The sequence below is a fragment of the Macaca mulatta genome, chromosome 10 (assembly GCF_049350105.2).
Source record: "Macaca mulatta isolate MMU2019108-1 chromosome 10, T2T-MMU8v2.0, whole genome shotgun sequence".
Classification (NCBI taxonomy): domain Eukaryota; kingdom Metazoa; phylum Chordata; class Mammalia; order Primates; family Cercopithecidae; genus Macaca; species Macaca mulatta.
Genome location: NC_133415.1, coordinates 36,181,493 through 36,197,575, shown reverse-complemented (window position 1 = coordinate 36,197,575; position 16,083 = coordinate 36,181,493). Strand labels below are relative to the sequence as shown.

Here is a 16,083-nt window from a genome sequence, read left to right as displayed (position 1 = left end):
AGATCAGGCCACTGCACTCCAGCCTGGGCCACACAGCGAGACTCCGTCTCAAAAAAAAAATAAATAAATAAAACACCAACTTCCCTCAAGCAAAGACTTGTTTAATCTCTTTGAAATGATGGAGCACACCAGCCTGAACAACATGGTGAAATCCTGTCTCTAACAAAAATACAAAAATTAGCCAGGCATTCTGGCATGTACCTGTAATCCTAGCTACTCAGGAGGCTGAGGCAGGAGAACTGGTTGAACCTGGGAGGCAGAGGTTACGGTGAGCTAAGATCGTGCCATTGCACTCCAGCCTGGGTGACACAGCGAGACTCCATCTAAAAAAAAAAAAAAGAAGAAACAAATGATGGAGCACCTATTACCCTTTTTGCACTGGTTCCTGGGGAGCTCAGAGCCTATCTTTTGCAAGGATCCTTAGCCTCTTGCAGGCCTTTCATGTGTGTTTCCTTCCTGGTTTTCTCCTATTTTTCTCACACCTCTGAACCTGCTGTCAGGTGAAAAATCAAGGTAGGCCCAAAATTTAAGAGCTCATGAATTTGATGGTGTTGGAGTGTCCTAGACAGCCCAGCCCTTGTGGGTGGGGAGTTGGACAGAGAGGAAGGACGGCATTCCAGGGGGCAGAGCCAGAAGCAGAGGGACTCCAGGCCCAGAGTAGGATTTCCAGGCTGAGGAAAGAGAGGCCATGGGTGGGGAGAAGGTCCAGGACAAGGACAGAGGGTGTATCTGGAGGCTCAGCCAGAAATAGCTCCCTCCAGAAGGCAGGCAGCGAGTTGGAGGATAAGCTGCAAGGAGGAAGGGGAGGTGGGAGAGAATGGATGGACCGGTGTTCAGTGAGACGACTCCTCCTATCCTGGCCTATTTCCCCAGGGGACATGCCTGGGAGCCTGTGATCCTCTCCTCCAGGCTGCTTTCCCACTGGTGCCAGGATTCCCCCAATGCCACACTGAGCACCCAGGAGAAGCATCAAATTATATGAGAGATAAGAAATGAAGAGAGGCAGCAGGATTTCTAGTTGACAAAGGATGTTTATTGAGGGTTTACTGGCTACAGGGAGAAGGGCTGGATGGCTTGGGATGCAGAAAGACCCCTCCCCTGGGATCCTGCAGCTCCAGGCCCCTGTAGGTGGGTTGAGGGTTGGAAACCTATGAACATTCTGTAGGGGCTACTGTCTTCTCCACGGTGACATTTGTTTGTGGCTGGCCTATTTCACTAAGTATAATATCTTCAAGTTTCATCCATATTGTAGAAGACTTCTGAAATCAATTTAAAAATAATTAAAAATTAAAACCTATTAAGACCTATTCAAAGTAGTACATTCTGCAGGGTCCACTGTCTTCTCCACGGTGCTCCCTTCATGCGTGACCTGGCAGCTGAAGATGTTGCGGGATCTCCACTGCTCAGGCGTCAGGCTCAGGTAGCTGCTGGCCATGCACTTGTTCCTCTGTTTGGAGGGCGTGGTCATCTCCACGCCCTGGGTGATGGGGGTACCATCTCCCTTCCAGGGCACCGTCAAGATTCCTGGATAGAAGCACTCATGAGACACACCAGTGTGACCTTGTTGGCTTGGAGCTCTTCAGAGGATGGCAGGAACAGAGTGACTGAGGGGGTGGCCTTTGGCTGACCTGTGTGAACAGAGGAAGGGGTAAGAGATGACAGGGAGTGTGCGGTGTTGTGGAGCGCCTCTCTCTTGTCTAAAGTCTCTGGGAGGGTTCATGGTGTGGCCATCTGGTCCACCCAGGGTCTCTCCCTCCCTCTTAATTCCCTCCTTTCCACTGGAGCCCGCTGGAGAGCAGACAACCCTGCACCTTCCTAGGGGCCTTCCCAAGTCACCTTCTCCAGGCATCCTGGCCCAGTCATTTCCTCGGCAGCCTCGGTTTTCCCGTGTGTACCCAGGGCAGGTTGTGCTCCCTCCTTCCTGGTTTCCGGAGTCTGAGTTTAGAATCTAGGAGTCTCTCCCACAGCACACAAACCTGTCCTGGCACGGTGTGGGAAGGCCCAGGCCTGGCATGGCCTGGAGCCTCCCGTCCCCTGGGGCAACAGGCTGTGCCCCAGCTTGGCCCACTCACCTCTCCTGGTAAACCACAGGCTCCACCCAGACAAACCCTGGGGCTCTGCCGTCGCCCCCGTCCCACCAGCCCGACCACAGGATCCTTCACATCCGCTGGGTTCTTGGGACTGCTTGCCCAGACTTCGGTCACCACAGTCCCCATGCCCACCCCAGCAGCCTCTGATGCCCTGGACTTCACCTGGTGGCCCTGGAGTTCTCTGCACCCACATTTACTCCCCGCTAGTCACCTCCTGAGTCTAAGGTGCCCTTCCTCCAATGAAGGTGGGAGGTCAACCCATGAACAGAGATACTGGACCCCAGAGGTGACGGGACTCCAGGGACAGACACTTCTCTGCCCCAAGAGACCCTCTCCTTTCTTGTAACTGTCCTGGGACTCTCGGACCTCACCCAGTCTCATCTGTTCCTCGGTGTCCCCAGGTCCTGACCCAGCGCAAGCCACAGAGCTACAGCCTAGACCCAGAGTCCTCTCTGTGCCTTCCATTGGTCTCCCCTTGGGGTGACCCCTGTGTCCCCAGGCCCCCGTGTGGCCCTCCCAGGCTGGAGGAGCATCCAGCCCTCAGCCTAGACCCTGGGCTCCTGGGGACTGTCTCTAAGGCTACTGCAGGGTCCCTCATCAGAACTGGCCTCTGTCCGTCACTCAGACATCCGCTCTGGGAGAGGGGAGGAGCCCTGACCCTGCCCAATCCCAACACAGGCACTGGTACCAGGCTGTGTCCTGCTGTTGGAACCTGAAGGCGGCTGTTCCCACTGTGGTGGCCCTTCCTGCAGGATACCCTGAGACTAGCCCGCTTCCCCCAAACTCCATGGAGAAAGGAAGGGTTCCATGCTTAAGACTTGGAGGGCAGAGGGGAAGAAGCCCCAGAGAAAGAAAACAGACTTTTCCAGAGACAGGAGAGGGTGGGACAGGCTGGGGAAAGTTGTCAGAGCCACCTACCTAAAACGGTGAGCTGGGTCCCGCTGCCAAACACATGCCTCGGTGAATTATGCTTGGATTGAAACCTCCGGGGCCAGCACCTGGGGCCAGTCCAGGAGCTGTGCTGGAGCAGGAACCTGCTGGGTGTGAGGGGTACAGGGCTGCAGTGTGGAGGTTGTGACCTAGGCACAGGGCAGGGGGTGCCCAGTATCCCAGTAGTGTCTCTGTGCCTGTCACTTCTCTGCAGCAGGTGCCGCCCACAGCCTTGGAGTCACCCCAGCCTGTGTCCCACTCTCTGAGGCTGTTGGTGCCGATGGCAACGCTGGCCCAGTGGGTCCCAGCAACTCCCTGAGTGACACATCCCCTCAAGCAGCTGTGTGCTGTGGCTGAGGAGTGCTGAGCTGGCTCAGACCTGCCCAACTTCACTTGGCTCCATTTTAAGGGCCTCTGAAATCCACCACAAGTGTCCCCAGTCAAGCCAGGCTGCCAGGCTGACTTCCTCCCTGGACCAGGACACTGGGTCATTCCCGACTCAAGACGAGATTCTTCTGCTTTTATATCTATCCAGGGAGATGCAGCTCAGTCTCACATTGTTCATGAAGCCTTTTCTGATCATTCATTCCATCTGTCCATCCGTCCATCTATTCATCCGTCTTTGTATCCATCTATCATCTGTCCATTCATCCATCCATTCACCTGTCCGTCCAGCCATAAATCCATCCTGTCTACCAGGCACTGTTTTCTGTGCTGGGGACATGGTGTGGTCCCCCATGCTCTCACCCCCATCTCTCCCAGGTCATGGCCAAAAAGGCACTCCTCATGGTCATGTCCAAAGTCCTTCTGCTGTACCTGGTGTCTCTGCTGGATGTGACACGGGGCTGTCCCTCCTTCCAGTGACTCTTTTCCCCTTGGGGTCTGACTCCCCTTTCCTCTTCCCCTGGCATCTGTTTCTCCATGGCCTATGCCCAGCTGCTGACTCCCCCAGACCCCCACTCAGTCCTCTTTCTTGGCCATTTTCACACTCTGTGACCCCCACTATTGCCCACATGGTGAGGCTGAAGTCAATCCCAGCTCCAAACCCTCTCAGCTCAACTGCCTACTGACCATGCCCAGTGAGCTACCCAACAGGACTCTCAAACTAATCACATCCAGAGGAAATGACCACCTTCCCCCAGCCCAGCTCATTTTCCACCTTCAACTCATCACAATGACCATGGGCGGTCTCAGCCCCTCAGCCAGAAACCTGGAGTCCCTGGACTCAGTCACCTCGCCTCCCACACTGAAATGGCTTCTGCGTACTTAGTTACTGCATTTAGACATTCTTTTTTTTTTTTCGCTTTGAGACAGAATTTCGCTCTGTCGCCCAGGCTGGCGTGATCTCTCACATCAACTCTGACTCCCAGGTTCTAGGCAATTCTGTCTCAGCCTCCAGAGTAGCTGGAATTACAGGCATGTGCCACCACACCCGGCTAATTTTGTATTTTCAGTAGAGATGGGATTTCACCATGTTGGCCAGGCTGGTGTTGAACTCCTGACCTCAGGTGATCTGCCCACCTTGGCCTCCCAAGGTGCTGGGATTACAGGCATAAGCCACTGTACCCGGTGACATTCCCTTTAAAGCTAAAAGAAGGCTCAATATAATTAAGAAACAATAAAACCACCTTCTGAGACTCCAAAACCACAAGAAGAGTGAACTTTGCTTTTCTGGATTTTAATCTCAAACTCTCTTTGATACAAGGATGTGGTGTTGAGCTGGGGCTTACTGGGTGCAAGCTCCCTGCCAGGGGTTCAGACCAGAGTGTTTCTACCTTAGAAGCTGGTCTAGTAATTGGTGATTGGTTTTGTGATGTGAACATAAGATTTTTCTTTGTTTATTTGCTTATTTATTTGTTGAGACAGGGTCTCACTCTGATACCCAAACTGGAATAAAGTGGTGCCATCACAGCTCACTGCAGCCTTGATCTCCTGGGCTCCAACGATCCTCACACCTCAGCCTCCTGAGTAGCTGGGACCACAGGCATGTGCTACCACGCACAGCTATTTTTCTTGTAATATTTTTTGGTAGAAATGGGGTCTCACCATGTTGCCCAGGCTGGTCTCAAGCTCCTGGGCCTCCCAAAGTGCTGGGATTATAGGCATGAGCCACCATGCCCAGCGAGATTTTCTTTTTTCTTTTTTGAGATGGAGTCTTGCTCTGTCACCACGTTGGAGTGCAGTGATGCGACCTTGGCTCACTGCAACCTCCGTCTCCCAGGTTCAACTGAGAGTCCTGCCTCAGCCTCCAACTAGCTGGGACTACAGGCGCACACACCAAGCTCAGCTAATTTTTGTATTTTTAGTAGAGATAGGGTTTCACCATGTTGGCCATTATGGTTCCAAACTCCTGAGCTCATGATCCACCCACCTCCGCCTTCCAAAGTGCTAGGATTATAGGCCTAAGCCACCGTGACTGACCTTTATTTTTTATTTTCAAGAAAAACTTTGTTTGTTTTTTGAGGTGGAGTCTCGCTCAGTCACCCAGGTTGGAGTGCAGTGGCGGCATCTTGGCTCACTGCAACCTCCGCCTCCCAGGTTCAAGTGATTCTCCTACTTCAGCCTCCAAGTTGCTGGGACTACAGGCATGTGCCACCACGCCTGGCTAATTTTTCTTTTTGTTTTTGATTTTGGTTTTTTGAGCCTCCCAAGTAGTTGGGATTACAGGCATGCACCACCACACCTGGCTAATTTTTCTTTTTGTTTTTGATTTGGGTTTTCTGAGCCTCCCAAGTAGTTGGGATTACAGACATGCACCACCACGCCCAGCTAATTTTTTGTATTTTTAGTAGAGATAGGGTTTCTCCACGTTGGCCAGGCTGGTTTTGAAATTCCAACCTCAGGTGATCTGCCCTCCTCAACCTCCCAAAGTGATGGGATTACAGGTGTGAGCCACCACACCTGGATCCATTTTTATAATTGCACTCAAACATACATAGCATCAATATTTCCACTTTAGTTTTAAATGTACAGCTCGGTGACACTAACTACATTCACACTATTGGGCAACCTTCACCACCATCCATCTCCAGAACTCTTTCATCTTCCCAAACAGAAACTCTAAACCCATTAACTACAGTCCCCCATTCTTCCTTCCCCCTCGCCCTGATAACCTCAAATCTACTTTCTGTCTATGTGAACTTGCCAATTCTAGGTACCTCATAAAAGTGGATTCAAATGACATTTGTTTGTGGCTGGCCTATTTCACTAAGTATAATATCTTCAAGATTCATCCATGTTGTAGGAGATTTTTGAAATCAATTTAAAAATAATAAACAATTAGTACCTATTAAGACCTATTCAAAGTAGTGCAGCCAGGTGCAGAGGCTCACATCTGTAATCCCAGCACTGTGGAAGGCCGAGGCGGTGGGGGGAATCACCAGGCCAGGGGATTGAGACCATCCTGGCTAACACAGTGAAACCCCGCCTCTACTAAAAATACAAAAAAATAGCTGGGCATGGTGGCACGCACCTGCAGTCCCAGCTACTTGGGAGGCTGAAGCAGAAGAATCGCTTGAACCCAGGAGGTGGAGGTTTCAGTGAGCCAAGATTGTGCCACTGCAGTCCAGCCTGGGTGACAGAGCAGGACTCTGTCTTAAAACAATTTTTTTAAAGAAGGCTCAAATGTGTCCTTTGAAAAGTGTGTTGGGTCTGTCAGTATACAGTATATAAAATGTATGAAAGGTAGCCTGTTCCAGAGTTAAGTTTGGAAAGCTGAGGACCCTCTGCATATACATGGCACACCCTTTCCCTGCACCACAGTATCTTCAAAAACTCTTCCCTCCAATCTTTTTTTTTTTTTTTTTTTTTTTGAGACAGGGTCTCACTCTGTCACCCAGGCTGGAGTGCAGTGGCATGATCACAGCTCACTGCAGCCTTGACCTCCTCAAGCAGTCCTCCCATCTCAGCCTCCTGAGTAGCTGGGATTATAGGGATGAGCAACTACAATCAGTTAATTTTTTTTTAATTTTTATTTTTAGAGATGGGGTCCCACAATGCTGCCCAGCTCATCTGGAACTCCTGTGTACAAGCAATCCACCCACCTTGGCCTCCCAAAATGCTGAGATTACAGGCATGAACCACCACACCTGGCCTCCAATCTCTTCCAATTTCAGAATCTTATCTTTCTATCACTGTAACACTATTTCCCTCACAGGATGCAAGGTTATCATCAAGAAAGGCAGTAAAGGTGAAGATTTCTAGCATTTCTCTCTCAGTCCCATTTGATGCTTGCATCTTATTTTGCATTGCACTTAACATCTTGACATATGGAATACTTGTCAGTTAGGCTTACAACAGCCTTAGAGTGATCATGTGGGTAATCTTGATGAGAGATATGATCATTAAATTCTAACCAAAATGTAGCATCCAAACATAAGACAAATACTTACATGTGATAAATCCTGTATGAAAGAGAGGATAACGGTGCCCACCTCTGATAATCTGTCCCAAATCAAGGCAGTAAAATTCCTGCAAAGAAAAAAAACAAAAGCATGTCTGCCAGTTGCAGGCCTGTGTTAGAGAAGGCTCTTTCTAGGGGCACCAGAGGGAATGGAGTGTAATTCAAACTAGAAGCCTTTTAAAGCGAGAGCTAGCTCACCTATTGAGGTTATACCTTTTAACTTCACTCAACTGCAGTAGTCAGAACTCTTGTTCCAAGTGACAGAAACGCCACTCAAACTAGCTTAAGCCTAAAGACAGATTTAGGGACTGTCTCATGGAATTCATAAACAAGACAGTTCTGACTATCTCTCAGAACTCATTGGCCTTAAGAACTCTGTGGAGCCAGAGACTCAAACACCACTCTCTTCTCTTGTCATGTCTCCGTTTCTTTGAGATTTGTCCTTATTTCTCAGCAATTCCCCCAACCCTCTAGTTCACATAATCTGAAGCATGGTTACCAGGTGCTCCTAAACTTTATATTTTGCAATCAGAGAGCCTAGTTCAACTCTTTTTCAGTCTCCGTTTGAAAAATCTGTATAAGGACATTTATTGGACTGGCCTGGGCAGGTGCGTTTCCCTGAATCAATCAGCACTGGGCATAGGACAAGTTCACATAATAATCGGGCAACCTAGAAAAAGGAAGTAAGGAGCAGAGGCAGCCCTTAGAAGGCAAGTAGTGCCAGAACGACATTCCCATGGGTGTTCTCTGCATCAACAACCCTACCATCCTGATGTTTTCTTTTGCATTCATTAATATTTGTGTGAGTCTGGAGAAATATACCATGTTCATGGATTGGAATACTCAGTATCATAAAGATCAGTTATCCTCAAAGTGATTTGTAGATTACATGTAATTCTTATCAAAATCTAAACAGATTTCTTTCTTATTTATTTACTTATTTATTTAGAGACAGAGTCTCACTCTGTCACCCAGGCTGGAGTGCAGTGGCACAATCTTGGCTCACTGCAAGCTCTGCCTCCCGCATTCACGCCACTCTCCTGCCTCAGCCTCCCAAGTAGCTGGGACAACAGGTGCCCGCCACGACGTCCGGCTTTTTTTCTTTTCTTTTGTATTTTTGGTAGAGATGGGGCTTCACGGTTTTAGCCAGAATGGTCTCGAGTTCTTGACTTTGTGATCTGCCTGCCTCCGCCTCCCAAAGTGCTGGGATTACAGATGTGAGCCACTGCATCCAGCGCTTTTTTTTTTTTTTAAACAAACAGTCATCATTAGGATGAATCTCAACATATTTCTTAATAAATATTGACAAGCTGATTCTAATTTTGTTTTTAGAAAGCGTCTTGCTCTGTTGTCTAAGCTGGAGTATAGTGGTGCAATTACAGCTCACTGAAGCCTCAAACTCCTGGGCTCAAGTGATTCTCCCACCTCAGTCTCTCCAAGTGCTAGGATTAAAGATGTCTGCAACCACGCCCGGCTAATTCTAAATTTATATGAAAATGCAGGCTGGTTGTGGTGGCTTATGCCTGTAATCCCAAAATTTTGGGAAGCAAAGGCAGGTGAATCACCTGAGGTCAAGAGTTCGAGATCAGCCTGGCCAACATGGCAAACCCCATCTCTACTATAAAAACACAAAAAAGTTAGCCAAGTGTAGTGACACATGCCTGTAATCCCAGCTACTTGGGAGGCTGAGACAGGAGAAACACGCGAACCTGGGAGGCAGAGGTTACAGTGAGCTGAGCTTGCACCATTGTACTCCAGCCTGGGCAACAAGAGCAAAACTCTGTCTCAAAGAAAAAAAAAATGCAAAGGGCCAAGAATAGTCAAAATACTGGCTTGTTCTGAAAGCTCTGGTCTATGAGATAATCCTTTTTTTTTGAGACAGAGTCTCCTCGCTCTGTTGCCCAGGCTGGAGTTCATTGGTGTGGTCTTGGCTCACTGTAAGCTCTACCTCCTGGGCTCACACCATTCTCCTGCCTCAACCTCTCAAGCAGCTGGGACAACAGGCACCCACCACCACCCTCGCTAATTTTTTGTGTTTTTAGTAGAGACGGGGTTTCACCGTGTTAGCCAGGATGGTCTCGATACCTGACCTCGTGATCTGCCCGCCTCTGCCTCCCAAAGTGCTGGGATTACAGGCATGAGCCACCGTGCCCGGCCAGACGAGATGATCTACTTCTTACTGACTTCAAGATGTGATAAAAGGCTTGGCACAGTGGCTTATGCCTCTAATGCCAACACTGGGAGGCTGAGGCGGGAGGATTACTTGAGGTCAGGAATTGGAGACCAGTCCAGGCAACATGGCAGGAGCTTGTTTCTGCAGAAAAAGTCAAAAAAAAAAAAAAATAGCTGGGCAGGATGATACACACCTATAGCCCCAGCTATCCAGGAGGCTGAGTCAGGATGATTATTTGAGCCCAGGAGTTCAAGGCTATCGTGGCTGAGGTGGGCAGATCACGAGGTCAGGAGAGCAAGACCATTCTGGCTAACATAGTGAAATGCTGTCTCTACTGAAAATACAAAAAAATTAGCCGGGCGTGGTGGCAGGTGCCTGTAGTCCCAGCTACTCAGGAGGCTGAGGCAGGAGAATGGCACGAACCTGGGAGGCGGAGCTTGCACTGTACTCCAGCCTGGGCGACAAAGTGAGACTCCGTCTCAAAACAAACAAAACAAAACAAAACAAAGGAAAGAACAAAATCCTAGCAGAATGCTGCCCATAGCGAGTCTTCACTCAGGAATGCCCATTTGGCCACACAGTAGCTCTCAGGAAAAACACATTAATTAGTTCACCAATAGAGCAAGGAAACTCACTCATTAGCTTTAGGTCTGTTTTACTGCAGATGCAGTAATTGTCTAAAATACCACGGAGTTATTCCAAGAAGCATTCATTGAGAATGTATTCTCTTTATGTTCTACCCTACTCCTTCTACCTTGGTCTCCAGCATTCTGATTTTCCAATATCCTTATGCACTGTGCTCTTTTTAAGTTTTGAGACAGAGTCTCACTCTCGCAGGCTGGAGTGCAGTGGTGCCATCGCAGCTCGCACCTCACTGCAACCTCCGCCTCTTGGATTCAAGTGATTCTCAAATTTCAGCTTCCTGAGTAGCTGGGATTACAAGCACGTGCCAACGCGCCCATCTAATTTTTGTATTTTTAGTAGACACAGGGTATCGCCATGGTGGCTAGGCTGGTGTCAAACCCCTGGCCTCAAGTGACCCGTCCACCACTGCCTCCCAAAGTCTTGGGATTACAGGCAAGCCACCGCACGTAGCCTGTTGTGCTCACTTTAAATATGGAAATACTGGTATGTTTGTTGGTGTAATACTATTGTTTTGGCCTGAATCTGAAATCTGAATTATTTTGTATTGAGACTATTCATGGAGTTTTTTGATTCACTAAAATTCCAAATTGAACAAGGATACACTTAATTAATTTAAAAATAATTTTTCCAGTCTGAGTGCAGTGGCTCACACCTGTAATCCCAGCACTTTGGGAGACCAAGGCGGGTGAATCATTTGAGGTTTGAAGTTCAAGACCAGCCTGGCCAACATGGCAAAACCCCGTCTCTACAAAAAATACAAAAATTACCCGGCTGTGGTGGCGCAAACCTGTAATCCTAGTTACTCAGGGGGATGAAGTGGGAGAATCACTTGAACTCAGGAGGCGGAGGTTGCAGTGAGCCAAGATCTCACCACTGCACTCCAGCCTGGGAGACAGAGCGAGGGACTCTGTCTCAAAAAATAATAATAATTTTTCCATATTTCACACTTCTATACTTTACTATCTTCGAGAGTCAGAAAATAACACCAACAAAACGGCGCATCTGATGTAATAATAATTTTTTTTTTTTTTTTTTGAGATGGAGTGGAGTCTCCCTCTGTTGCCCAGGCAGGAGTGCAGTGGCACAGCCTCAACTACTGCAACCTCTGTCTTGAACCTCTGGTTCAAGCTATTATCGTGCCTCAGCTTCCAAGTGGCTGGGATGACAGGCACCTGCCACCGTGCCCAGCTAATTTTTGTATTTTTAGTAGAGACGGGTTTTCGCCATGTTGCCCAGGCTGGTTTCAAACTCCTGACAGGTGATCCACCCACCTTGGCCTCGAAGAGTGCTGGGATTACATACGTGAGCCACTGTGTCTGGCTACTGATACAATAATATTATTCTTAGCTCTGGTTCAAAGACTTTTTGAAGAAGCAGATAATGAACATGACAGAATTGAAACTGACTTGGGGAATCGATTAAAATCTCCATCTAGATCAGGCACAATGGCTCACACCTGTAATCCCAGCACTTTGGGAGGCCAAGACAGGCGGATCACTTGAGGTCAGGAGTTCGAGACCAGCCCAGCAAACATGCTGAAACCCCATCTCTACTAAAAATACATTCACTGGGAGTGTTGGTGTGCACCTGTAATCCCAGCTACTCAGGAGGCTGAGCCACGAGGATCACTTCAACCCAGGAGGTGGAGGTTGCAGTGAGCCACGATCACACCACTGCACTCCAGCCTGGGAAACAGAGTGAGACACTGTCTCAAAAAAAAAAAAAAAACAAACAAATCCACATTCATACATGAAGAAACCGAAAGATCAAAAGAAAGCAGAGTGATTTTTTTGGAGCAAAACACACTGCTTGGTGTCAATAAAAAGATTACAGTCCTAACCTTTTCTCCAAGAATTCTGTCAGATAATCTCAAAGTCATCAAAATGAAATGGGATTATTTAAACATGAAGGACTTTGAGAAAAATATTTGGCCAGGCACAGTGACTAAAACTTGTAATCCCAGCACTTTGGAAGGCCGAGGCTGGTAGATCACCTGAGGTCAGGAGTTCAAGACCAGCCTGGCCAACATCATGAAACCCCCTCTCCACTAACCATAAAAAAATTGGCTGGGTACGGGGGCGGGTGCCTCCAATTCCAGCTACTCAGGAGGCTGAGGCAAGACAATCACTTAAACCCAGGAGGTGGACGGTGTGCGCCTGTAATCCCAGTTACTGGAGAGGCTGAGGCACGAGAATTGCTTGAGTTGAGGAGACGGAGGTTGCAGTGAACTGACATCTCACCACTGCACTCCAGCCTGGGTGACAGAATGAGACTGCCTGAAAAAAAAAAAAAAAAATCAGTGCTATTTTATCTTAAGTGTTTTATGATTAAACTTCTAAAATTGTCTTTTGCACCAAGTTTATTATTTTTATTATATTCAACTTTAGATGCATGGGGCACATGTGCAGGTGTGTTCCATGAGTACACTGCAAAATGCTAAGGTTTGGGCTTCTAGTGAACTCATCACCCAAACACTGACCATAGTACCCAATGAGCAGTTTTTCAACCCTTTCCCCTCCTTCCCTCCCCACCTGTGGAGTTCCCAGTGTCTGTTATTTCCATCTTTATGTCCATTTGAACCAACTGTTTAGCTATTTATTTATTAATTTATTTTTGAGACACAGTCTCGCTCCTTCACCCTGGCTGGAGTGCAGTGCCGCCATCTCAGCTCACTGCAACGTTCGCCTCCTGGGTTCAAGTGATTCTCCTGTCTCAGCCTTCTGAGTAGCTGGGATTACAGGCATGCACCACCACACTGGGCAAACTTTTGCAATTTTAGTAGAAATGGGGTTCCACCATGTTGGCCAGGCTGGTATCGAACTCCTGACCTCAGGTGATCCACCTGCTTTGCCCTCCCAGAGTGCTGGGATTATAGGTATGAGCCACTGCACCTTGCCTATTTTTAAATAATACTTAATTTTCTTTCATTTTGCTAATAATTTAGAGTACAATTATATAATGATGATAACTTTTTTGGGGGAGTGGGACAGCGTCTCACTCTGTCACCCAGGCTGGAGTGCAATGGCTCAGTCATGCTTCCCTGCAGCCTCAACTTCCTGGGCTCAAGTGATCCTCCCACATCAGCCTCCCAAACAGCTGGGACCACAGGCGATCCAGGGCCGCAGTCCAGGACAGAACCCCTGAGATTGGTGGCATCACCGTTTTTCAAGGGGCACCTCCACTTGCTTTCCCCAGCAGGAATTGGAGCAGGCCCCAGCGGAGCCTCTTCCATGACTGCTGGATGCAGCCTCTTGCAGGGATGCACCTCCTTGGGAGGCGGCCGTAGCCTTGATCCTGGACCTCTGGGCCCCCGACCCTAACCAAGGGGGCAGAAGCTCCTTCTTGGCTTTGAAGATACAAGAAGATATAGGGAGAGAGGCCAAGTGCAGTGGCTCAGGCCTGTAATCCCAGCACTTGGGGACGCTGAGGTAGGCGGATCACTTGAGGCCAGGAGTTCGAGACCAGCCTGGCCAACATGTCGAAACCCCCTCTCTACTGAAAATACTTAAAAAAAAAAAAAAAAAAAAAAAAGGAACCAGGCGTGATAGCAGGCACCTGTAATCCCAGCTACTCAGGAGGCTGAGGCTGAAGAATCACTTGAACCCAGGAGGCGAAGGTTGCAGTGAGCTGAGGTCACATCACTGCAGTCCAACCTGGGTGACAGAGCAAGAATCTATCTCAAAAAAAAAAAAAATTGCAGGGAGAGGGTGCCCTGCGGAACCCCACTTTACTCCAGTAGGGAAGGCACCGTGTGGAAGGGTAGAGGAAGAGATCTGGAGACAGTGAAAAAGACATAGGTTTATTAAGGGGACTTTCACACAGGTGCAGTGGCTGTGGCTGGACATGAAATCCACTACATTTGTAAAAAGCATGCCGCTTCCATAACATTTTCACCTAGCATCCTCGACCTGTTACTGGTGGAAGGTATCCGGGTTCCCGGTGGTGAATCCATACACAACTGAAACAACCTCAATTCTTGCCTCCTCAGAAGAAAGAATTTGACTGAGGGTCATAAGGTAGATACTAGATAGAGGCAAGTTGCAGAGCAGGAGTAAAATTTTTTTAAAAAGCAGGCCAGGAAAGGGGGTAGTGGCTCATGCCTGTAATCCCAGTACTTTGGGAGGCTGAGTCAGGTGGATCACCTGAGATCAGGAGTTTGAGACCAGCCTCGCCAACATGGTGAAACCATGTCTCTACTAAAAATACAAAAATTAGCTGGGCATGATGGTGAGTGCCTATAATCCCAGCTACTTGGGAGGCTGAGGCAGGAGAATCTCTTGAACCTGGGAGGTGGAGGTTGCAGTGAGATGAGATTGACCCACTGCACTCCAGCCTGGGCTATAGAGTGAGATAGTATTTAAAAAATGGTTATTAAAAACTTTAGAACAGGAAGTAAAGGAAAGAAGGAAAGTACAACTTGGAAGAGGGCCAAGCGGTTGACCCGAGAAACCAAGTGCCCAGCTTGACCTCTTGACTCAGAGTTTCACAGGTTGGCATCCTTCCAGGATCTTGCCACTCCTGATTCCTTAGCTTGGGGCTCCGAACACACTTTCTTCTTTGACCATAAAGTCATTCTGAGGGTACACATCAATTATGGCTGTCGGGCGCCTCTGTCATACAGAGGGGTCCCTCTGGTCCTAGGAACCTGGACTGGACACAATTGTTTGAACGATTACTCCCCCACCCCTTTTCTCATGCTCGCCAAATCCACCTTCTGAGAATGGACCTTAATACTGGAAACAGAGTCCCCAGCATAGTGAAAATAAACACATTCTACAAACTGACAAGGCCTAAAGGCTTTTTCCCAAATGTTTATGCACTTTTTCTTATTTTCTTTCTTTAAAATTTTACTTGTATATTCCTTTAGTGAAATGCTTACATGCTTAAATTAGGATATAGTTCACTGTTTATGAGGCAGCTTTAGGCCACATTTAACAAAAGTAAGAACAAGTAGGATGCAAAAGTTTATAGAGTATGTAAAAATCAGTAATTCAGGATGGGCTTAGTGGCTCACACCTGCAATTCCAGCACTTTGGGAGGTGGAGGCAGGAGGATGACTTGAGCCCAGGAGTTTGTGATCAGCCTGGACAACATAATGAGACCACTGTCTCTAGAAGAAATACAAAAAAAAAAAAAATTATCCCGGTGATCTGGCACACACTATCATCCCAGGTACATGAGAGTCTGAGGCAGGAGCATTGATGAAGCCTGGGAAGCAGAGGTTGCAGTGAGCCAAGATTGTGCCACTGCACTCCAGCGCAGGTGACAGAGCGAGACCCCATCTCAAACAAAAAAAACAAAAACAAAGAAAAAAAAACACTAAAGGGTGCCAGAGAAGATGCCTTCGTTTTTCTTTCTTTTTTTTTTTTTTTTTTTTTTTTTTTTTTTTTTGAGTCTCACCCTGTCACCCAGGCTGGAGTGCAATGGCCCAATCTCGGCTCACTGCAACCTCCACCTCCCTGGTTCAAGTGATTCTCCTGCCTCAGCCTCCTGAGTACCTGGGATTACAGGTGCTCACCACCACACCCGGCTAATTTTTGTATTTTTAACAAAGATAGGGTTTCATTATGTTAACCAGGCTGGCCTCGAAGTCCTGACCTCAGGTGATCCGCCGGCCTCACCCTCCCAAAGTCCTGGGATTACAGGCGTGAGCCACCACGCCTGGCCATTTCAAATATTTCTTCAGTTTACAGTTGACTAAGAAAGCAAAGCTTTATCTAAAACCTTGAGGTCAGCAGAGGGGTGTTAAGTTTTTGCCTGTGAGTGTGATTCCCTCCAGGGCCCTCAGGAAGAAATTTGGAACAAAGAACACCAGTGAGAGTTCAGTCCTGGGTTCACCCTTA

The 16,083-nt window shown here is 48.1% G+C and overlaps 1 pseudogene across 1 annotated transcript in view; it reads right to left on the bottom strand.

The window, feature by feature from the left end:
* Positions 1-1,011: 1,011 nt before the first annotated feature.
* Positions 1,012-16,083, bottom strand: part of LOC114670407 (immunoglobulin lambda-like polypeptide 1) — a 127,234-nt pseudogene continuing 112,162 nt past the window's right edge. The window contains exons 2-4 of the transcript XR_013399688.1: positions 7,412-7,490; positions 3,009-3,124; positions 1,012-1,628 (exon numbers count right to left, since the gene is read on the bottom strand). The product of XR_013399688.1 is annotated as an immunoglobulin lambda-like polypeptide 1 (transcript). The remainder of the gene's footprint in view (positions 1,629-3,008; positions 3,125-7,411; positions 7,491-16,083) is intronic.